Source organism: Epinephelus lanceolatus, chromosome 2 (assembly GCF_041903045.1).
Source record: "Epinephelus lanceolatus isolate andai-2023 chromosome 2, ASM4190304v1, whole genome shotgun sequence".
In the NCBI taxonomy this organism is placed as follows: domain Eukaryota; kingdom Metazoa; phylum Chordata; class Actinopteri; order Perciformes; family Serranidae; genus Epinephelus; species Epinephelus lanceolatus.
Genome location: NC_135735.1, coordinates 51,906,721 through 51,930,912, shown reverse-complemented (window position 1 = coordinate 51,930,912; position 24,192 = coordinate 51,906,721). Strand labels below are relative to the sequence as shown.

Genomic DNA, 24,192 nt, shown 5'->3' with positions numbered 1-24,192 from the left:
GTTTTGCTTCCATCTCTCTGCCCTGCTCTACTCTACTTCAACGCTACTTAGCTCTCTCTCTCTACTCTTCCAGTAGACTACCACATCCACCTGTTGCACAAAACGCACACAGCAGTGTTTCCCCTACGATGGCGTTGTAGCAGCGGAGACGAAGCACACGCATGAAAAGTAATTTTCACATGCATGAAACTTTTTTGTATGCTTGCAAAGCACAGCCTGCTGGGATGTTTCTGTGTATCTACTGGTAGGCTACCAGAAGGGCTCTTTAGGACTAAGTAGCCTACATACAGTATTGTGTGCACAGTATGAGCAGGTGAAATGTCTGTCTAGCTTACATATGAGGTGTCTCAAGATTTAGGAACATACAATTGTATTGAATATAATAAAGGTAAAAAGTCACTTGACATGCTGCTGTTTGTCTGTGCGTAACAGCAGTCTGTTGATGGTTATTTACACACTGTCCATAACAATAACTTTGTCAGCTGACAAACTGCACCGGGCTCAGGGTCAGGTTTGGTCAGAAAAATGCGGCCCGAGCCACACTCTTGTGTGCTCACCTGTGTGTGTGGCGGAACTCCGCCGTGCACGATACAGAGAGCAGAGGAGAACTGTTAACACGTGACCATGTAGAGACAGAAATGACACGATGACATAACACCATAATTATATGAAGCGTCCATCGCGCAAAATAATAGCTATCAATGGGGGCTGTGGGCAGGACATTGTTACACAGCGTGTGCCTGTGACTTCAGGCAGAGAGGCCGCTGCATCAGAGCCAAAGGAGCATGTTTTAAAATACATTTATTTTATCAAATAGTTATTAACTTTTACTATTTTTAGCAACTTGCCCAATCGGGCAGCAGTCGTTATTGTTGAGCCCTGAATTTGAAAGCTATTTCTCAAGACAAGTTCTGTAATTGGCCTACCTTGTCTGCTTTCATTCTGTTTATATCTTAACAGGAGCTGGCCACTACCGCGGTGCTGAAACTAAATTAATCGATGTCAGGCACATCTATCACCCACCACTTCATCAGCGCATAAGTCACACACAGCCTACTCATTTTTCGTCTTATTATTATTTTTCTTCCGCCAGATTTCAGTGCGTAACTTGTGCCACAGCTCTGAGCGCACACAGGGTCTTCATAAAACATAGATTCAAGATTCAATATGCACAGTAAGGACACACGTTTCCCTGCACAATGAAATTCGTTCTTTTCTGTCACCAATTAACGCCAAACAATATAAATCTGAAGTATGAAATGGATCAAAATATATACGGCGCGCACTGTTGTCCTTGCTTAGTGTAATACTCCGTTGTAATTTCCAATATATACACATTATAATAAAGATATGGGATATAGTCAAGATGGCACCACCCGAGTGGCAGCTGGTTACAGTAGTTCCGAACTCCCTTCATGGATGTGCAGTATGTGGTTCTGAGCGAAGCAGTGGCTAATGTGGCACCTTTCCTGATCTCATAATTACGAGATCCTTATCTTGTAATTATGAGATCTTTTCTCATAATTACGAGAAAAGATCTCATAATTACGAGATCCTTATCTTGTAATTACGAGATCAGGATCTCGTAATTACGAGATCTTTTCTCATAATTACGAGATCTTTATCTCGTAATTATGAGATCTTTTCTCATAATTACGAGATCAGGTGTCTAATTTTTTTTCATCCAGTGAATGCAATGCGCTTCTGTAAATAGACAATTGCTTAAGTTATGCATTATTGTTGTGCAAAATAAGCAATAAAAACTTAGAGATTATCAGAATCAAATATATTTATTTCAAAGTGCAATGTCAACATGAATACTGCTACTTTCATAAAATGGGAAAAAAAGAAATTAAACCCTGAGAAGAGATTTTGAGTAGCAAACAGAAACAGCCTAGTAGTGTCTGCTTTAGACTATGGCAATAAACTTAAATTCTTAAATTGCTCGTCAGAGACTGCCCCTAACCATTGTCAAACATGAAGGGCATAACCTATAGCTGACTTTTTGGGCCAATGTCAATATTATTCAATATTGTCTATTTAAGACAAATTCTTGTCATAAGTGATTTATCTTACCAAACTCAAGCTTTACCTGAATAACACAACGAATCTAGGAAAAAGACCAAGGCAACAAATACAGAGGACATAAGAGTTTAACCTATCCTTTGAGGTATGCTTATGTTCTTGCAAAAAGCCATTTAAAATACAATCTCAAAATTTACTGCAATAAACAATCTGCTGCCGGCAAAAATATACATCAGTAAAAGAATTCTGAAACACATCATTAGCAATATTCAGAAAACTACACTATTTAGACTATTTTCAAAGAAGGCACATTAAGACCTTTTTGATTACATGAGTAAGAACATTCAGCAAACAAGCATCATTGGCACATTTTGTAAAATAAAAAAAAAAAAGCCCACTTCTTAAAAGAGTCCTGTGTGTTCGATTAAAATTTCCTCAAAAGTCAACTTAAAGGATTTACGTTACGTAAAGTGCAATGTATTATCTGCTGTCTGTGAAAATATACTTTCATAATAACATTTTGAACATGCGCAGAATTGGCAACATTTGGAAAACAAACTTAAGAACATTTTGAAAATGTGCATTAAGGCCATTCTGAAACTATTACAGTACAGTTAGAACATTTTGACAATATGCATCAATAATATGCATCAATAACAACATTTAGGGAAGAAACTGTAAGGTAGGCACCAGCGCCACTGCGAGCTAGACTTGTAATTTACCATGACTGACCATCACTTTGCCGCTGTTCCTCTCAGCATTATTCCAGTATTGCCACTGTCAAACAAAAACAAACAAATAATCATAATCATAATAATAAATAAACTATACAATCAGGAATGTACAATATACACTCCAAGTTAATGCTTATAAAGCTAATAATACCAGTTCTCTTGTGGCTTAATGTGGCAATGCCAAACTGTCAAAACAACACATGGACAGAGCGCGAGATTAAAGAGAACTCACTGATCTATTTGAAGTTCCATTCAAAGTCAAGGAGTTTCTTCAGTAGCATGGAGACGTGTGTATTGACTGCAGAAGACTTCTTCTGGACGATCACACCTTTCTTCTTGGAGACAACCTTGCCCCTTTTGGCCTTTGTCTCTCTCTCTGGATTTATACCAATGAAGCGCCTGAAATCAAAATAGTCTAAGATCAGAGTGGGGTTGCAACGACATACTGTTTTGTGTACATTCAATTAAATTCAATCCATTGTTTTTGTCTTTGTGTGTGTGTATGTGTTGTGGCTTCAAATGTACTAATACCATTATATGCTAAAAAATACAAACACATTAATTTAGATGTATACCGTATATTTCCAAATAGTCGCCCGGTAGGGTTGGGTCGGTTCTCTGTAATACCAATTTGGTCCGGTACTCCGTCTTGGACCGGGTTTTATTTTTTGAGACCGACCGGATCGCATACTCGGGTAGAACATACGCGGAGCAGACGCTGCGGAGGTCCGCCCGATAAAAGTGGATGTCCGCAAGCCCTGTGCGCGCAAAGCACGACCGCGCGGACTTCGCTCCGCGCACCAGTGTCACACAAAAGACTGTTCGGCATATATTTTTCACATCGCAGGGATTTTTACACGTAGTCCGCTCAGCTTATAGTAAGCCCGAGTCTGTGAGCACCTGTGTCTGCCTCTTCACCAAGCACACAGCAAGCAGGAGAGAGAGGGGGGGGTGGGGCGGGGACTGAGCTAGGAGGTGCGAGTGCGCATGAGCCTCTACTGTAGCCTGGAGTTTGTTTAATAGTGACGGGGAGTCGATAATGGCGGACAATTTAGTCTTGACGAAATCAAGGAATGCGCCACAATGGCAACACTTTGGCTTTGAGCCAGACGAAGGAGGCAACCCTTGTTTGCACTGATTGAGTAAGCTGCAAAATTGATTTGTAAGGAATAAAAGAAACAACTTGTTAATGTCACTCTGTTGTCCTAAGGTCGTTTTTTATTTTAAATGAGTCAATTGCGCCCCCAAGTGGCGAAAATCCAGTATTACCGACTTGATGTCCATAATGCAATTTAGCAACCGTGTGACAATATGGAGGCAATTTATCAGTTTACATGCAGCTTCCTATGGAGCCACAAAAGACTTTATACTACCGTTTTCACATATGCAGTAGTACTCCCCAAAACTAGTACACACAATTAAGTGTCTGGACACTTAAGACTGGTGGAGTCACCCTTTAAAACACTGGGTTTGAAAGAAATAATAAAACTTACATCTGCAAGAAGGATCAGCCCAGTTTGGTCCTCTCCAAAGTGTGCCATTAGATTTTTAACTTCGGCTCTTTCTGCTCCACCTGCACCCTCCTGTCTGTAAATCTCTTCTAGTCTCTGGTGGTGCTCCTCCAAAGTCTCATCAGTTTCTTCTGGGGGAGCTCTGGCTGAAATCTTGTGCATCCATATGTGTCAGTTGGACCCCTTTTTTTTTGTGTAGAGGGTCAGTGGCGTAAGAAGCTTACGTCACAGTTCACATTCTCAATGCGGTTTTTCACTTCTTGAATCAAAAGTGATGTATAACCTCCACCCAGAAGTGACCCATCTGGTGTCATATCAGCAAAACTCTTTGGGTACTGCCTGATGATATTTCGAACCACAGTTAGGCACTATGTGCAAGTGGGGTTAGCTTCATACCTTCTCACTTCATCCACGAGCACTCATACCATCTGGCGTTGCTCCACTGGTTTAGGTCTCTTGCCATCTGCAATTGCAGAACGTATTTCCTGTGGCATTTGTTCCCAAGGGACCTGGAATGTTTCTGGCCATGTTTGGCTCACTGTTTCTCGTCTGGCTTGAACATGATGCAACGGCCGATAGCTGTGATGAGCTAGAATGAGGCGGAGTGCATAATGATGGTAATGAAGACTCAGACACCGACAAATCACTACTCAGTGGTGACGAAGTTGGAATGCCTTGAAAATCCAATGTAACTGTCTCAGTTTCTAAAAAGTAGACAAAAAACAAACAAAGAAAAAAAAGAATTAGGGCACATAACTATTAAGCTATATCAGAGTCACTGCAGACATGTGGCCAAAAGTCTACTTAACTTCTTCTTATATTAGGTATATTTGAGAAGTTTAAAGGTGCATTATATAGCTTTAGAAAAAAAAATCCACAACTGAATAAACAAGACAATAAGTTCTCCAGAACACTGTTTGAAGCTAGAAAGTTGGCAGGGTCAGCCGAATATAAACCATATAAAACAGTGGGAAATTGAGTTGTCCACTGTCAGTTTGTTTGTTCAGTTTATTCAGTCAATAAAATGAATTCAATTTGTTTTTTTAATTTGATATGCATGAAAATTAATCATTAAAGATTTTTCTCTTCTCATTAAAATTTCTTGCCCAAAATGACATAGTGCACCTTTAACCTAGAAATAGATAATGCATCAGTGAATCATTTGGGGAAATGCTTGTTTCTAGACCACTAAAGATCACCTCAGTGCTGGAGACAGAGAGTGAGAAGAAGCAATGAAGCATTCTGAGTGACAGTTCAATGTAAAAAAAACTGCCCAATACAAAGCGTTGATTTGATTTGAATGTAATAAACTATGAGGTGAAAGCCATTTTAAAATGTTTATGAAAATGAACTACATAAACCCAGTATGGTTTCTGTTATGTTCTGTTTTTAAGTACTAGTGCATCCCCACTTGAATGCCACACTAAATTAGCCATACATTACCTAATTTGAATGCATCCAGGAGTTTTCGGCGCTGGATAACACGTAACAGATCAGCCATGTCTTCCTGTTGGACATATTTTAAGTCTTCTTTTGACTCCGAGCCAGAGCTCTGAGGTTTCAATATTATTTGCCACTGTCTCTTCAAGAGCTTAGATTCTCTGCCTGAGCCCGAGCCCGGCCCGACCTGGCCCGCGGGCCCAAGCCGGGTCGGGCCGGGAGCCCCCCTCCCTCTGATGGGCCCAGGCCGGGCCAGTCAGATGTGACTTTTTTTTTTAAAAGCTATGATTTGATAATGTTATAGACTATGTATTGTAGCGACCCTGCAGTAAATGTTCTGTTATAATGTCAATGTTCTGTGAGTTAATGGCATGTTTGGGATTGAATGAGGTGCGGGATGTGAGTGTGACGGGGATGAGGAGGGCTGTGTGAGTGCGCGTGCTGGTGTGTGTATGACCGAGCTGGAGGAGAGAGCAGGAGTGCACAGATGGAGTTACAGCTAAGTTGTTGTTTGTTGGTTGTTTTGGCGTGGTTACGGCCAACAGTAACCTGTACTGTTCAGTAATAAATGGTGGTTTAATCGCTGAATAACTGCGTCATCCTTTCCACACGTCCAATGTTACAACATTGTGCACGCACAGCCCTTCACCACCTGGATCCTAAAATAAACACCTGTTTTATTACATAATCATGCTTCCGTGTTGCGCCATTCATTAAGATCCTATATTTCTGTCATTAAAATAACAAGAATTGTGGTTTAATACTCTTAATTATAACAGCCAACTTACTGAAAAATGTCGGGTTTAAATCGGGCTCGGGCCCATAATTAAGTTTATTCACTTTATTAATCCCCCTGAGGAGAAATTCAATGTTTTCACTCTTGCTTGTCAATTACACACAGGTCTGAAAGACACACACATGCACAAACAGGACCTATACATGCACAAAGTGGAGAGATGTCAGAGTGAGGGGGCTGCCCTTTGGTCAGGCGCCCCGAGCGGTTGGGGGTTCGGTGCCTTGCTCAAGGGCACCTCGGCAGTGCCCAGGAGGTGAACTGGCACCTCTCCAGCCACCAGTCCACGCTCCATATTTTGGTCCGGACGGGGACTTGAACAGGCGACCCTCCGGTTCCCAACCCAAGTCCCTATGGACTGAGCTTCTGCCACCCCCAGTTAATTACAGTTAATTGGACGGGCCAGGCCGGTCCCCGACATAACGTGCACGGGCTTGGGCCAGGTCGGGCTGGATTTTTTGGGCCAGATCTAAGCTCTAGTCTCTTCAGACAGATTTGGCAAGGTCTTGCAGATGATCTCTTTGATTTCTTCACTCAAGTTCACCATCATTCTGGAATAGAGGGAAAGAATGGTGAAGAATTATCAGTGGTGTGCCATGGACAGTGTACTCAGGCAAGGGACAGTAATCTAGCAGATTCTCCTGATTAATACAAGAGTAGCTTCTCTGCATCAGTGTGAGGCTGTAAACACCCATGTCAGGAATACGCAGGGCATGATACTTTTCAGCAATAAAATATACTGCTGAATCCTTATGAATGAGAACCACTTTGATTTTTCCAGTAACAAGTCTGTCATCATCAATATCAATCACAATGAGCATGTTCTTCTTGTGTTTGGTCCCCTTCACAGTCACTTCATTGGCTATCAGAGTGTTTGTGGACTCAAAATTGTGATGTGCAACTGCCTCTCTGATTACATCATTGTAGTCATCTGAGAAAAACTGTGTGCCCCTCTCCACTGAAACAGCTGGAGGGAAGAAGGTACCAGCACTCAGAAAGGCCTGCAGAAGCTGATGTCTCTGCAAGAGTAGAACATGGATTCTTAAAGTTGCGCAATTTCCTCAAACACTGCTTAAAATATGTGTGTTTGCTCTCGAATCTTAAAGTCCATAGGCGAATGAGTGGCCCAAACTGGATAATGAGCTCAGGATAATGACTGACATAATGATGTTTGGGCTTCAGTGGGTTGTCAGGAAAGGTTTGCATTCGGCAATGCAAATATTCATCGATCAGAACTCTTAGGTAGGCTATCTGGCCATTTGAAATGGCAGGTGCACAAATGAGGTCCACAACTTCTCAAAGTTGCAAAACCAACTGCCATACTTCGTTGTCACCTGGATTTTTTACTTTGTCTCCAATCAAAACAGGCAACATTCTTAGTAAACACCAATTCTGTACAGCATGTCCCCCAAGTTCTCCACCCTCTGGATTAACCGCACATGGTTTGTCATTAGCATCCCTACCAAGATACTTGAACTGATTTATTCGCCAATTCAACCCAAGATAGCTAAACATTTCATCCACCTTAACAAGATGGTTAATGTACAGTGCCAGATCAGAGGATACAATACCTTCAAAAAGATTGTGGCCAAGACATGGAGGCAACCCTGGCTGACATACATGGAAGTATTTGAACGTATTAAACACAGAGTCAAATTTAACACCTCCACTAGATGTAGACTGTCCTTCACTGCTCTGAACATGATCACTGTATAACTGCACTGTGCATTTTGTGCCCTGGATAAGAGGATCTGCATGGAATGCTTCTCTGCTGATATCACAATATTTGCAGAAGTGTGAACTCCTGCTGAAGTTCTCCACAAAGCCTCCTATGTTATATGAGCCCAGGTTGTCACCTGCTATGGCACACAAAGTTCCCTTGAAGACCTTTCCGTCAGACAGGGTAACACCATTGAGCTCAAGATCTTTAAGGTCATTGACGAGGATGCCCATAATCAAGTCTTGACCAAAATACTTAAAATCATGTCCTTTACAGAGAAGAACAAGTTGCATTTGATCAGTGGATCTGTTGTGTGGCATTAAATCTGCAAGAGTTAGATACACTGCAAGTATCTTATGTTTTTTCTTTCCAGATCCCAGTGGGTTTACCACTTCAAATGCATCCTGATACAGGATCAAGCTCAGTGATGAGCTCTCAGTCTGGTAGAGCACATTCTCAGCCATGTTTTTGCCATCCCACACATCCTTAAGAATATCCTTAGGACCAATACTGGAGTGTACTTGCTTATATTGTTCCTGCACTGATTGGCAATGAAATAGAGAATTAATTGTCTGTTTAATAGGAACATACTGGACAAAACACTCTTTGCCTGCCTCATTCTGACCTAGACAGATCTGAACTGGCTCAACATAGTTGAAGCTGTTCTTGAAAACAGTTTTTCTTTTCTGATTAGTTTTCAGTGGCTGAGTGTTGCAGGTCCTAAAGAGATCCTCAGTTTTCATGACTTCAATCACATTGTTTGTGTCAGTTTCTGAAATCCCAAGTGTAATCAACTTCTCTTTTAGTTTGAAAAGCAAATGTGACTGGCTTATGTCATGTATTTCCTGAAAATCTTCAATAATTGTCTGGATGACAGAGGATGGAAGCAAACACTTTGCTTGCAATTTCAAATAAAATAGGGCTGAATTTTTAAAGAACTGTGATTCATCAGCAATTTCTGGGTAAATCTCTTGTTCATCACCTGCATCACTGGGAGGATCGATCTGCATATCAGACTGATCTTGTTCACTCTCATGGGAAACACCAGGATTCACAACAGACTCAACCAAATTTTCCTCAGCACCATTTTTATCTTTCCGACTCATGTGTGATATAAATGTCGATAAAACTGTAAAGCTCTTGCTACAGTGTTTATAAGGACAAGCAACTGTTTTCCCCTCTCTAATGTGTGTTTTCAAATGAGAGTAAAAAGCTGTCAAAGTCTCATACTTTGCACTGCAGAAATCAACATGACATGTTAGTTCAACAACACCAGACAAAGTAGGCCTTACTACACGTTTGTTATGTCTCTAAGTGTGACACTTAAACGTTGAAAAGTTTTGGAAAGTCTGATTGCAATCTGGCAAATCACAGTTAAAAGTTAAATTGGGTGTATTTTTATGAATTCTCATGTGCCTTACGTATGCCACTATTGTGGCACAGTTATGGCAACAAATCTGACAGGGGAACATTGTTACTGCCTGATGGTAAGTTCCTTTTCATCAACAAACATGCATTAATCTTGATGACGTTCGGTTATATTAACGTTACCAAGATTAATCAACAAAAAACACCTAAAAGTAATATTGCTTTGGCTATTCAAATCTAAACTTCACTGATAAATGAGACAAACTCATGTGCATCGGTTTGATATCAAACATTCTTGGCAATATAAATAAGATACCTACTGGCAAAGAAATAAGATTTTAATTACCGTTTAATTTGTAGATGCAAGACCCGATGGATGTTGATGAAGAACACTTGATGATGTGTAGCACGTCCTCTAAATTGTGCATCCTCTTCTGGAAAATCTCCTATCCAAACGATGGTTCCTGAAGTCCTTTCAGGGGTCGATTGCAAATTATTTCTGTATTTTTTAAAGAAAATTTACCGAAAAACAAAAAGAAGTAGCCTCATTTCTAGAATTAAAAGGCCAAAGTTGTATCAAACATCTGACCTTGCTCCAAATTCCCCAGGCAACACCCAGTTTCCAAAAAAATACTGTCATGTCCTGTAATTTAAAACATCAGCATACTGTTTAGGGCATCTGTCCTATTGCTCTAAGCTAAGCAGCCCACAATGCATTGCTAACTACAGTACTAAACTGTTTAACATGAAAACAGTATTTTAGTGTTGAAAATTGGCTGTAAATTAACAGCAATTGTTTACAGTGTGGTGTTGGCACAGCGGGCTCCTCCGTCGGCGCCTCTCCCTCCGTCTCTCGCCGGAATTCCACTGGATGCGGGTCCGTTGCGGAACAGCTGTGCTAATTATCTGCTGCGTGCACAGACGCAACCAACATGCATCTGGTTTGCCGTGATATACGACGTTATTAATAGTATTAATGAATTATTAATGATATTCAAATTATCAAATTTAGGTTCGAACTTATAAAAAATATATATATATTTGAATATATTTCGAACTTCGAATTTTTTTTTGACAGCCCTAAAACACATCACAACAGTACAACAAGGCAAAAACCACATTTGGCTCAAAATTAATAAAGAGATAGGCATTTGTGAGCTAGATTTATATTTGTGTGCAATATACACCCCTCCATCAAAGTCACCATACAATGAAAAAGTTCTACAACTCTCTCTACATAGAGATATGTCATTTTCAAGCCCAAGGCAGAATACTTCTGTGTGGGGACTTTAATGCACAGACAGGTTCAGAACCTGACCATATAGACCACACAGGAGATAAATATATATTCAGACAGTCACTTTTGACCCCCTTACCCACAGTCATGAGAAACAACCCTGACAAGACAATAAACAAACATTTTAAAGAGTTAGTGCATCTGTGCAGAGCCACAGGCCTGTATATTTTAAATGGAAGGATCAGAGGGGATAGTTTGGGGCGCTTCACCTACTGCTCAGGTCTTGGGAGAAGTGTAGTTGATTATGCCATCTCAGACATGGACCCCTCTTCATTTAGTGTTTTCACTGTCAGAACACAAACCCCCCTTTCAGATCACAGCCAGGTTAATATTTACTTGACAAAACACAGTAGAGATACTGTTAAGAAACAGCCCAATAAGCTGTACGCCTTAAATCAACCATACAGATGGGCTCCAAACAGTGCTGAACAATTCCTAAAAAAATTGAATTCAAATGAAATAAAAGATGCAATCAACACATTCAACAATTCCAATTACCAAAATAACTCGGAAGGTGTTAATAAAGCAACAAAAGATATTAACCATATCTTCCAAGGGAACTGCCCATTGGTCCAACAGCCCATTGGTCCGACATCCCATTGTTCCGAAGTCCCGTTGTTCCGAAGAGCCGGTCGCGGCGCACCATCAAGGCAGAAATACGCCCACTGGGAGCCGTTCAGTACCGCAGAGTGCTCCCCACACAACCCCGACCCCAGAGTTAATAACAAGAGGTTATGGTGTTTCACTCTCTTCTCTCTATGGCACTTGTATCTCAACCAGTAGCCTACTTTAGTTGCGTTTGCTGATCCTCTATGGTACACAAATACAGCATAGCCTAGTATAATTACATATCGGAACAACGGGACGTCAGACTAATGGGATGTCAGATCAATGGGCTGTCGGACCAATGACGTGGACCCATCTTCCAAAAAGCTGCATTAAATGCAAAGCTTGGGAAAACAAAGAAACCCCACCGTCAAAATGGTAAACAAAACCCCCCTGAAAAAAAGTGGTTTGACAGTGAATGTAAAGAAATAAGAAAACACTTGAGACAATTATCAAACCAGAAACACAGACACCAACATGACCCAACACTACAACATGAATACTTTGAAACTCTAAAACAGTACAAACAGACCATTAGGAAAAAGAAATTGCACTACACCAACGAAACACTTCAGGAGATTGAAAATGCAGTAGGTCAAGGTCAGTTCTGGGACATGTTGAACAGTTTGGAAACTGTAAAGCCACAACAATTAGCAATACAAGATGGAGACATCTGGAAAAACTATTTTAATGACCTCTATAAAAATATCTCACCTGAACATCTCAATCTAAATAAAATGGAAATTAAAACAAAGTTAGGCAACCTTGAATCAGCTATCAAGAATAACCAAAATCCATTAGATTACCCAATTACACAAAAGAGTTAACAGACAAACTGAAAACTCTCAAATAAAAAAAAAGCTTGTGGCATAGATTGCATCAAAAATGAAATGTTGAAGAACAGTACCCCTGAATTGCAAACTGCAGTTGTTAAACTGTTCAACATGGTTTTGACCACTGGCTGCTTTCCTGCACTGCAAAAAGATAACCGTAAAATCTACAGTAACTTGCTGGCAGCAAATGGCAAGTAAGTTGCTGTAGTATATTCTACAGTATGCTTACTGTAAATCACATATACGGTAATATTATTAAGTACTGTATTATTCTTGACAGTAATAGTAACAGTACTGTAATACTCCTTACAGTAACATAGTGCTGTGCTGTATTTTTTACCGTATTTATTACTGCTAATATAAGACTACTGTAATAAGAATTATTGCATTAATTTTTAATACTGTGAATCAATAACTGTGGAATAATTGCCTACTGTAAAATCAAGACACATTTAGTCACCAAAAATGCATTTATTCTTGTTAATGCCAAAGATTACAAACAATACAATGAATGAAACATGTGAACACAATATGTCTTCCAGGCTGAATCTGATCTGAACACGCCATCATTATACATTTTCAATAAGTTTTCTTTTGACAATCCATCAATAACATTAGAAACTTTTTCATCTGGAATTTCAAGCTTTGATAATTCTTCACAAAGTCCACTGAACATTTGGGACATAACATTGTGCAAACTTCTTGGAACTCCTCTATCAGTGGATATTAAGGACACAGGTAAAATAATCTTTGTTTAAAACCAAAAGAGACAAGTAAGTAAGAAAAAGATTTTTTTAAAAAAAAGAAAAACATGCCTGTTCAGGTAGCTCTGATCATAGCCAGCATTTCTTGTGCGTACACATCAGGGTAGTGGGCTGGTCTCTCACTTGTTCGCGTGGGTGTAAGTCTTCTTCCTGGCAGTGGGTGGAAAAATCAAACATTCATTATAGACAAGAATGATGGTATTTTGTCACCAAGAGATGTCACCAATAAATGGCGTGTTTGTACAATGTGTGTGTGCATTTCATGAAAATATTAAAGAAAACGAGAAACAGCGACGGCATTCAGATCCAGGGCTAGTGTTATGACAACAGGCTGAAGGAGTCAGAAAGCTGTCTCTTTTAGGTCGCCACTGGCGAGGTCATGCAACAAGTTTCCATTAGATAGGTGCAATTCAACCAGTACACACTACAACCAGTCCGCTGACACTGACACTAAAACCAAAAGAGACAACTTCCTGACTCCTTCAGCCTAAAGATAAAATGAGTGAATTGTCTCACCTGGTATCAGTTCTTTCAATCATAATCGATGAAGTCCCTTATGAAGGAAGCGACGTGTGGGTTGAGGGACTCGTTCTTCCTCTGGACCGTCCTTCCTGTCCTTCGGCTCACCTGCATCTTTGCCGCACACTTGCTGTGTTCCAGATTTATCCTGACGAAGAATCTGGAATTACAAATACCGAACCCCAGTCGTTACATCCCAGCACTAGCCTGGATCACACCACAGACTCCACCCACTCCACTGTGTAGGAAGAAGCTTCAGTTTGATACTCTGGCTATCCCAGCACTCCATCCCGTCCCATTGCATCCCATTTTGAAGATGTATAGACTACGTGCTTAACTGTAGGCCATCTCGAGTACTACCTGGATGATGCACACACATGGGTTTCCTGTCAAATACTAATGGATGAAGTGATTAATGGCAGGTGTGCAGCACCAAGTGTCATGTACACAGCTAGTTGCTTGTGTTTCTTTTTTCCTGATCCAAGAGGATTCACAACCTCAAAAGCATCTTGATACAAGATAATTGAAAGTGAGGAAGGCAACTCTTGTAAGAGGGTGTTTTGTTTAAAGGTTTTACCATCCCTCACATCCTCAAGCACATCTGGATCCACTGGGGGGTGCATTTTTGACACACTATATTGCTCTCCCACTGATGGCAGGCTCAACAGGGCTGTTAGTGTCTCCTTAAGGGGGACATACTGGTAAAACTGCTCTTTACCAGAGGCATCAAAACCAAGACAGACCTTTACAGGCTCAACATAACTTAAGTTTCTCTTAAAATATGTCTTACAGGTTGAATCTGATCTGAACACCCCCTCATTATACATTTTCAATAAGTTTTCTTTTGACAATCCATCAATAATACTAGAAACTTTTTCATCTGGAATTTCAAGCTTTGATAATTCTTCACGAAGTCTACTGAACATTTGGAACATAGCATTTGTGCATACTTCTTGGAACTCCTCTATCAGAGTGGATATTGTGGACACAGGTAAAAGCATATTTGCTTGCATCCTCAAGTAAAAGAGAGCCAAATTGGTAAGAAAAAGATCCCTGTCTTTATCTCCATCACCAACATCAGGGGGGAAGTTAACAGTCTGTCATGTCAGCTTCCATATCAACATCATCATCATGCATTCCTGTGTTATCCGTGCTCACCCCTCCATCTGTGCTATCTACCAACTCTTTTGCATGTTTCCGGCTTATGTGTGATGTGAATGATGATTGGATGCTGAATTGCTTTTGACAGCTACTGAAGGGACAGACAATCTTTTTCCCATCCCTCATGTGCATCTTTAAATGCCCACACACACTTGAAAACTGTGAACTTTTAAAAGTGCACCCCTCAACCTGACATTCCTCAACAAATAACTTGCGAGGTCTAACGGCAGGTTTAGGTTTTGTGTGGTTGCGGTACATGTGAGTACGCAAGGCAGACCAAGTCTTGAAATTGAAGGGACACATCCCGCATGGAAACCTATGGTTGGCATGGTTTCTGTGTACTTTCGCATGGTTTACATACTTCGGTATTGTTTCTGCAAAAAAGCCACACTGCCTACACTTGAAAAACATTGTCAAAACTGTTGGTTCGTTACGATATGAAAGTCAGTTACCTCTTCAATGCGGTGATGCTAACTAACGTTAGCAAGGGTTTTCCGACGCCAGCAAAGACAAACGGGGTTTCCAGAAGGTGATAGTGGTCCTTCCTAAAATGGACAACAACCGTTAGACAACCATGTCCTTCAGAAAAGAACAAAGCGCCGCTTTAGGGCACAACACGACTGACGTTACCGTTAGCTAGCTAACTTAGCTAAGCTGCCCGATTTGCGGTACCGCAGCCGCCGTCTTGTTTGGCAACGCAACCTGGACAAACTTCATTCCGTCACTTACCGTAGGGCCTGTTCGCGCACTTTCGGACAAAATTCAGTTCACTTGCTAAGTTCATGTAACTTCGGGCAGTGACAGTTAGCTCCAACCGAATAAGCTAACAAATTTAGCTGTCAGCTAACGTTGCACACCACACCACACGTTACACAATTCAAACATTAATGTTACTAACGTTACTAATCAAACTCACCAAGCTAAACGTTAATTTGTTAAGTCTAGTCTAGCTTCTCTCAGGCGAATTCTCTTACCCCAGAGACAGTACTAAGCGAGCTTGTAGCTACCAATGTCATTGGCAATGAGTCAAAGGGTAAAATAGCCTATCAGGGCAGGCGTAGCTAGTCTACAGTTAAGTGAACACAGGCTGCTTTTTCTCTTCCACTAAAATTTAAATTGTGAAGTGTGTGCAGTTAACTTACCAGCTTTGCCTTTGTGACACCCGTCCTGTTCCCGCTAGAAATTACTGTAGTCTGATCCGCAGGAAGAAATTATTTGCTGTAGAATTTAATTTTGACCATGATGCTTTGCAGAACTACAGCAACATGCTGAAAACAGGTTTTACGGTAAGGATTTGTCCATTATACAGTAATAATGCTGTGAAAACTACAGACTTTTGTTACAGTGTGATGTCTGGAACCAGGGGCTGATCACCCCAGTCTATAAAAATGGAAATAAATTAGACCCTAATAACTACAGAGGGATCTGTGTGAGCAGCAACCTTGGGAAAATATTTTGTAGTATCCTGAATTCCAGGATACTAGCCTTTATTCAAGACAAAGACATACTTAGTAAATGTCAATTGGCCAAATTACCGAACCTCTGATCATATATATACCTTACACACCTTAATTAATAAACATGTCCACCAAAAAAGGGAGGGAAAATATTTGCTTGTTTCATCGATTTCAAAAAAGCTTTTGATTCCATTTGGCATGAAGGACTTCTCTACAAAATCCTTTAAAGTGGACTAGTTTGTAAAACATATGATGTCATTAAATGCATGTACAAACACAACAAATGTGCTGTGAAAATTCACAATCAAAGAACAGAATATTTTACTCAAGGACGCGGTGTAAAACAAGGATGCTATTTAAGTCCCACATTATTCAACCTGTATATAAATGAACTTGCAGACCAGTTGAACTGCTCAACAGCTCCAGGCTTCGCACTCTTTGACACAGAGATTAGATATTTGCTCTATGCAGATGACCTGATTCTGTTGTCCCCAACCAGTGATGGTCTTCAACATAACCTGACCATCCTGGAACAATACTGCCATAACTGGGCCTTGGATGTAAATTTTAAGAAAACCCAAGTTATGATCTTTCAAAAAAGATGTTTTGATGTTTTGAAAACAAATACCATTTTACTTTAAACAATATGGTAATTGAACACACAAAAAATTATACTTACCTTGGTCTGACCATATCTGCTTCAGGAAGTTTCAACATGGCAGTAAATGCACTCAAAGAAAAAGCTCGCAGGGCATGCAACCCTCGCATGCATTAAAAAACAAATTATTCAACATTGACATTCCAGTTAGAATATTTGATTATGTAATTTTGCCAATAGCCTTGTATGGAAGTGAGGTCTGGGGTCCACTCAGTGGATTGGAGTATGGCTCATGGGATAAACACCCAATAGAGGCCGTCCACACTGAATTCTGTCGAAGAATTCTAAACGTGCAGAAGGAAAACCCCAAATAACGCCTGCCGAGCAGAACTGGGATGCTTCCCATTACTGCTTAATATTCAGAAACAGGCAATAACATTTTGGACACATCTAAACACAAGTCAAAAAGACACACTTCCATTCAAAGCACTAAAAACCCAAGAGCTGAACCCTGAAAACAGCCCCCTCACTCAGCTGATGGTGAAGCTAACTAACCAGACTCCCATCAGCACAGCTCCAAAACAACACAACAAAATAAAACTAATTATGAATCAATCAAAAGATCTATATTTACAACATTGGAAAAATGAAACAAAAACTCAAAATAGACTAAATTGTTATTTGACTCTGAACAGAGAATAAAAATTGGCCGCATATCTCCACTCTGTCAGAGATACGAAACAGAGACGGAGCCTGACCAAATACAGGCTCAGTGACCACCAACTAGCTGTAGAGACAGGAAGACACAGACAGACATGGCTGCCCAGAGAGGAGCGTGTATGTGGTCACTGCTCCACAGGAGAGATAGAGACAGAGATGCACATCCTCCTCTACTGCGACAAGTTTTCTTCAATAAGAAACTTGCACTTTGGGGAAATAGTTAAGAAAATAACAGACTTTCATATGTTAACACCAGAGGAGAAACTGTCAGTTCTGCTGGGTGAAGGGACAGCAGCTCCTCTGGCAGCTAAATATGTATCTGCCTGCCACAACCTGAGGGACTCACTCACTATAACATCCTAAAATGCATGGATTTATATCGAATTGTATGAATTATTTTGTATTGTATTGAATTGTAATATTGTAAGTTTGTATGTAAATATTCTGTAAAATGCTTTGGCAACAACATATTTCTGTTCATGCCAATAAAGCTGTTTGAATTGAATTGAATTGAATTGAATTGAATTGAGAGAGAGAGAGAGAGAGAGTGAGAGAAGAGGTGAGCGGGCGCTTGTAACCAGCGCAAGGTAAAAGCAGCCGTGGAAGAACACAATGATCACTTTCCTATCCCTCAGAGGCCGGTAAACTAACTGGGTCAGCCTACCATCCACTGGTCCTTGTTACAGATAGGAATGCAACGTATTGTGAGCGCGCAGCCGGCACAACAAACAGCAGGTTATGCACCGAATTGCACTCAATGATGAGATTATCAAAGAAAGGGACACAGCAGTGGGGCGGCACGGTGGTGTAGTGGTTAGCACTGTTGCCTCACAGCAAGAGGGTTCCTGGTTTGATCCCGGGTGTGGGGGCCCTTCAGTTTGCATGTTCTCCCCGTGTCAGTGTGGGTTCTCTCCGGGTACTCCAGCTTCCTCCCACAGTCCAAAGACATGCAGATTGGGGATTAGGTTAATTGATAACTCTAAATTATCCGTAGGTGTGAATGTGAGCGTGAATGGTTGTCTGTCTCTATGTGTTAGCCCTGCGATAGTCTGGCGACCTGTCCAGGGTGTACCCTGCCTCTCGCCCAATGTCAGCTGGGATAGGCTCCAGCTCCCCCGGCATTCCTCAAAGTTTACAATCACAGTTAAAAGTCACACTTAAATTACACGCTAAATATAACAAAATCATAACAATGAGCAGTAAAATAATCAGACTGGAGCAGGAATCACTCATCAACATTTACAACAGAAGGGTTAAACTAAAAGGTACACACATAGCCTCAGATATCACTCACACACTGCACAGCCACTACAATCTGCTACCTTCAGGCCAGAGATACAGATTACATGCATTCAGGACTAAGAGAGCCATGTCAAGCTTTGTACCCACATCCATCCGGCTCATGAATGCCTGACCTATGTGTGTATATGTGTATGTATGTGTACATGTAATTTGTATGTATATATATGTACATGGCTCATGAATGCCTGATTTATGTATGTACATGGTTGTTTACACCACTCCTTTAACTTGACCATGGATTGCTTTTATTTATTTATTTACTATCCATATTTTTAACAATTGTTTTTATCATTACCTATTCATCATGTACTCATTGTGCTGGCAAGCTTTCTTCTCTCCAATTTTTGACTGTTAATTGATGGTTGATTGTTGAATGCATGCGGTATATTATGTTGCGTTGCTGGTTATGTGAACTGTACACGCACTGATGCTCTGCACAAATGAAGTTCCTAACGGATAAATAAAGTTCTTTGAATTGAATTTGAATTGAATTGAATAAAGTCTCTGCCCAGACTGTAGCTCTCTTACTTGAGTCGTACGGTGTGACGACATGTGTCCCATCTGTTGCTCTGGGATGAGTGCGTGGGGCCACTGTAGCATCCTACATCTGGATGAAAGATGCTGTCCTCAGTGTGGCAGAAGAGGGATCAGCTAAGTCGACTCGGTTGAAGAAGCGGGGCCTCAGTGGCTCCGTCTTCCTCAGGAGAAAAAGGGGTTTCTCAAAACTCTGCAGATGCTGAGGAATGGCAGGGTTGCGCGGCGTTCCTCCGGTTCTCCGTGGAGTGTTAAAAACAAAAACAAAAAGTGTCTTTCCTCGTCCAGCGAGTCAAGAAACAAAAGGGTGGCCTAGGTCGGTTGAATTCAAATGTTTGAGGTGCTCCCTAGCAGTAACCTGCGCTCAGAAAGCTTTGGCCTCCTTCCAGCAACTCGTCACTTGGGGATTGCGAGGGGCGTAAGTGTGCAGCGGCAATTAATGTCTCAGTGACGTCAGAGGGGGTTCCATCTGACTCCACCTGAACCTGGCTGCTGTCGCCCAATAGGGAGCAAGGGTTTGAAATTCAAAAGTGATTTACACTTTTATAGTTACCGGACCAATGGAAGCTTGGCACGTTTCCTTTGTTCTTAGACTGGCTGGTTTTGTTTAGGCCTGTCTATTGTTTAAAACATGTGGCTGAGGGCCCAACACAATCATGATACAAATCTAACAAGACAGAGGAGGAGAATATAAAAAACACACATAATGGTGACAAAGACAACAGACAAGAGAGAAAAATAATAATAAGGGGAAAAAAATACACAGGATGATGACAAGGACATCATTCATCCACATTTATCTTAGTTCAATGTACAATGTAATGTATGGCAGTTGAAACATTGCTGTTTGCCATTGACTGTAACACACAGCGTGCAGGGATAGAGGAGAGAGTACTTCAAATTAAGATCACAAAGTTTTGCGTTTCACAGGGTCAAAGCTCTGGCGCTTCCTCGTCAGATCAGGACTGAAGTCCGGGTAGATGTGGATGCGAGACCTGTTGTATTCCAGCTTCTTTTTCTCCCTTTCAAGGCAAAGTATTTTCACTATATCTTGGAAATACAGAAGTTTGATTATGATAGGCCTGGGACTGGCTCTGCCACTTTGTCGGACAGTCAGAGAGCGGTGGGCCCTCTCAATGATCGGAGGAGCGGTGAAGTTGTTATGTCCCAGAAGCTGTGGAATTAGCCGAGACATGAAGCCGATGATATCCGTACCCTCAGCAGACTAATGAATCCCAAGGAAGCGGAGATTACACTGTCAGCTTCAGTTTTCCAAGTCATCAACCTTGTCCATCAGGTAGGAGTTGTCTTTTTCCAGGTGTTGAAGCTCATGTATGTTGTCCTCATTCGCTCCCACGTGCTGCTCTAATAGATGAACTTGCTCTCCCAAAGTAGATAAAGAGATTTGAATGTTATTCAAAGTGCTTTGTATAGGATCCACTTTTGTATCGAGGCGCATGAGCATGTGAGTCTTAATTTGTTGAATGCCGTCCCACAGAGTCTGACGTGAGATATGGTGGTCATCCATTGTGGCAAGGATGCCAAAAGCAGTCAGATACACCAATATTGTAGTTGCTTAAACTGACTTTACTTGCTCACTTTACAAGTATAGATGCAGATCAATTAAAAAAATTGTGGATCAAGCTGAAGGAGAATGTGTAAAGCTACCAAAATAGCAGTAATCAGACTGGTGATTGAGATGTGTTCACTCACGCTGCGGCCATTTTAGACATGTGATAGACACTGCAAAAAAGAAAGAATTGAACCAATTGCTAACGACAGGGGATGCAGTCTTTGTTCCTTGCACCAGCATTGGAACCCCAGCTACTTTGCCATGTAACAGGCAGTGGTGGATCTCACTCTCAATGCCTAGTGGTCTGCACAGCCTACACAGACAGTCCAGCCCTCCTCAGCCTGTCACTCTCAGGAGCTAAGCCTGGAGAGGTTGACAGTAGGCAAAGCTCCTATTGTACCCGCCTCCTGAAACAGAGTCCCCAGAACTGGGAGATGGTCCAGGGCTGGGCTGCCACCATTTGAGTCATTTATGCATAACATTGCAACCTAAGGCAGTGAGAATGAATGACAACTGCTGCTCCCTCATTCTTTTAATAGAGGACAGATGAGACTAAGTACTGGAAAGGTTTAAAGTAGCTTTCTTGGCCATGGGGCATGTGCAATCATGTCCACCCCATGTGGTGGATTGTCTTGCAGTACCAGGAAGAACCATAGTGGGATCTTCTTTCAAAGGTCCTTGAGAAAGTAGTCTCAGACCAGCTGTGTGATTTTGTCCATGTAATTATTTATTTGAGGAATTTCAGTCAGGATTTAGAGTGCATAATAGCACTGAGACAGCACTAGTTAAAATTACAAATGATCTTCTGATTGCTTCAGACAAAGGACTCGTCTCTGTACTGTTTTTTTTTTTTAGATCTTAGTGCGGTGTTTGACACAATTGACCATCAAATTCTGCTGCAGAGTTTGGAACATTTAATTGGCCTAAAAAGGTTCTGCACTAAGCTGGTTTAAATTTTATTTATCTTATTGTTTTCAGTTTGTTCACGTTCATGATGAATCATCCCTACGTACTAAAGTTTGTTTTGGAGTTCCGCAAGGTTCTGTGGTCGGACCAACCCTATTTACTCTATATATGCTTCCTTTAGGTAACATCATTAGAAATCACTCTGTAAATTTCCATTGTTATGCAGATGATACACAGTTGTATTTATCGATGAAGCCAGAAGAAAGTAATCAATTAACTAAACGTCATAATTGCCTTAAAGACATAAAAACCTGAATGAGCACCAATTTCCTTATGTTAAATTCAGACAAAACTGAAGTTATTGTTCTTGGCCCCAAACAACTCAGAGACTCTTTATCTGATGACATAGTTTCTCTAGATGGCATTGCTCTGGCCTCTAGCACTACCGTAAGAAACCTCAGAGTAACATTTGATCAAGATTTGTCTTTTAATTCTCATTTAAAACAAACCTCAAGGACTGCATTTTTTCATCTGCGTAATATTGCGAAAATTAGGCCTATCCTGACCCGAAAAGATGCAGAAAAATTGGTCCACACTTTTGTTACCTCAAGGCTGGATTACTGTAACTCCCTATTATCAGGTAGCTCTAGTAAATCTTTAAAAACTCTCCAGCTAATTCAGAATGCTGCGGCACGTGTACTAACAGGAACTAAGAAACAAGATCATATTTCTCCTGTTTTAGCTTCTCTGCACTGGCTCCCTGTAAAATCCAGAATTGAATTTAAAATCCTACTGTTAACTTATAAAGCTCTAAATGGTCAGGCTCCGTCATATCTTAGAGAGCTCATAGTGCCATATTATCTCACCAGAACACTGCGCTCTGAGAATGCAGGGTTACTCCTGGTCCCTAAAGTCGCCAAAAGTAGATCAGGAGCCAGAGCCTTCAGCTATCAGGCTCCTCTCCTGTGGAATCATCTTCCTGTTGCGGTCCGGGAGGCAGACACCGTCTCCACAATTAAGACTAGATTTAAGACTATCCTCTTTGATAATGCTTATAGTTAGGGCCAGCTCAGGCTTGCCTTGTACCAGCCCCTAGTTAGGCTAACTTAGGCCTAGTCTGCTGGGGGACCTCCTATAATACACTGGGCACCTTCTCTCCTTCTCTCTCTCTCTCTCTCTCTCTCTCTCTCTCTCTCTCTCATGTCCTGTTACTGCATCTAGCTTACTGCATGTACTGCATGTACTGCATGTCACTAACTTGGCTTCTTCTCCGGAGCCTTTGTGCTCCACTGTCTCGCAGGTTAACTCATATCGCAGCGGTGCCTGGATAGTGTGACGTGTGGGGTTGTGCTGCTGCCGTGGTCCTGCCAGATGCCTCCTGCTGCTGCTGTTATCATTAGTCATACCTCTACTGTTATTATACACATATGATTATTGTCACATATGTATACTATCAGATATTAATATATATATACTTTCAACATATTGTACCACAATAGCCAGAATTATAATTATAATATTATTACTTTCATTAATGTTGTTGTAGGCTACTGTCATGATCGTCTGTCCTGCATCTCTCTTTCTCTCTCTGTCTCTGTCTCTGTCTCTCTCTGTCTCTCTTTCTGTCTCATTGTGTCATACAGATTACTGTTAATTTATTATGTTGATCTGTTCTGTACGACATCTATTGCACGTTTGTCCGTCCTGGAAGAGGGATCCCTCCTCAGTTGCTCTTCCTGAGATTTCTATCGTTTTTCTCCCCCGTTAAAGGGTTTTTTTTTTGGGGAGTTTTTCCCTGAGTTTGGCACCCCTGTTCTCCAGTCCTGGAATGCAGAGAGTCTTCAGAGATCATAGATGCTCTGAGGCCCACAACCAGAGGCTCTCTACTATCCTCAAAAGCATAATCCACAAATAAAGTCTTAGAAGAACTGCCATACTGTGAGGTCTGCACCTATTTGAGTAGGCAAGTCCTGATTGGCTTCCTACATTTATGCAGATTTCAGTGGTTGAATGCATGCTTGTGATTAGAAGAGTGTATTACCCAGTAGGGGACCTTTGTGAGATAAAACAGACATCATTTTGTCTAGATTAAAGGTCAACAGCAAAGACCAACCCAGCAAATGGAGAGTTTATCCAGTCCCATGTGGGAGGCTTTATGTTTATGATCTGCCATGCCTAAAATAAAAAGTCTAATTAAAATAAGCCTTCTGATGTCTGGCTTTACCAGGCCACATTGAATGAGTGTTGTATATTGTTGCCAAGCAAGGATTTTATGCCCATGAAAAAAGATTTGGAAATAATGATGGATGACAGATGGTTCTTACTGAGCAG

General features: G+C 41.1%; 1 protein-coding gene and 1 long non-coding RNA gene across 3 annotated transcripts in view; both read right to left on the bottom strand.

The window, feature by feature from the left end:
• cers3a (ceramide synthase 3a) overlaps positions 1-24,192 on the bottom strand; it is a 125,715-nt gene that overhangs the window by 41,679 nt on the left and 59,844 nt on the right. The gene's annotated exons all lie outside the window — the stretch shown is intronic.
• LOC117255932 (uncharacterized) lies at positions 1,770-24,188 on the bottom strand. Of its 2 annotated transcripts, XR_013488221.1 has the most exons (7): positions 15,224-24,188; positions 13,608-13,770; positions 9,938-13,241; positions 5,714-7,054; positions 4,253-4,974; positions 2,992-3,158; positions 1,770-2,802 (listed from the first exon to the last, which is right to left on the bottom strand). It is a non-coding gene; the product is annotated as an uncharacterized LOC117255932 (long non-coding RNA). The 2 variants fall into 2 exon arrangements; XR_013488220.1 differs by having other exon boundaries at positions 5,714-13,241.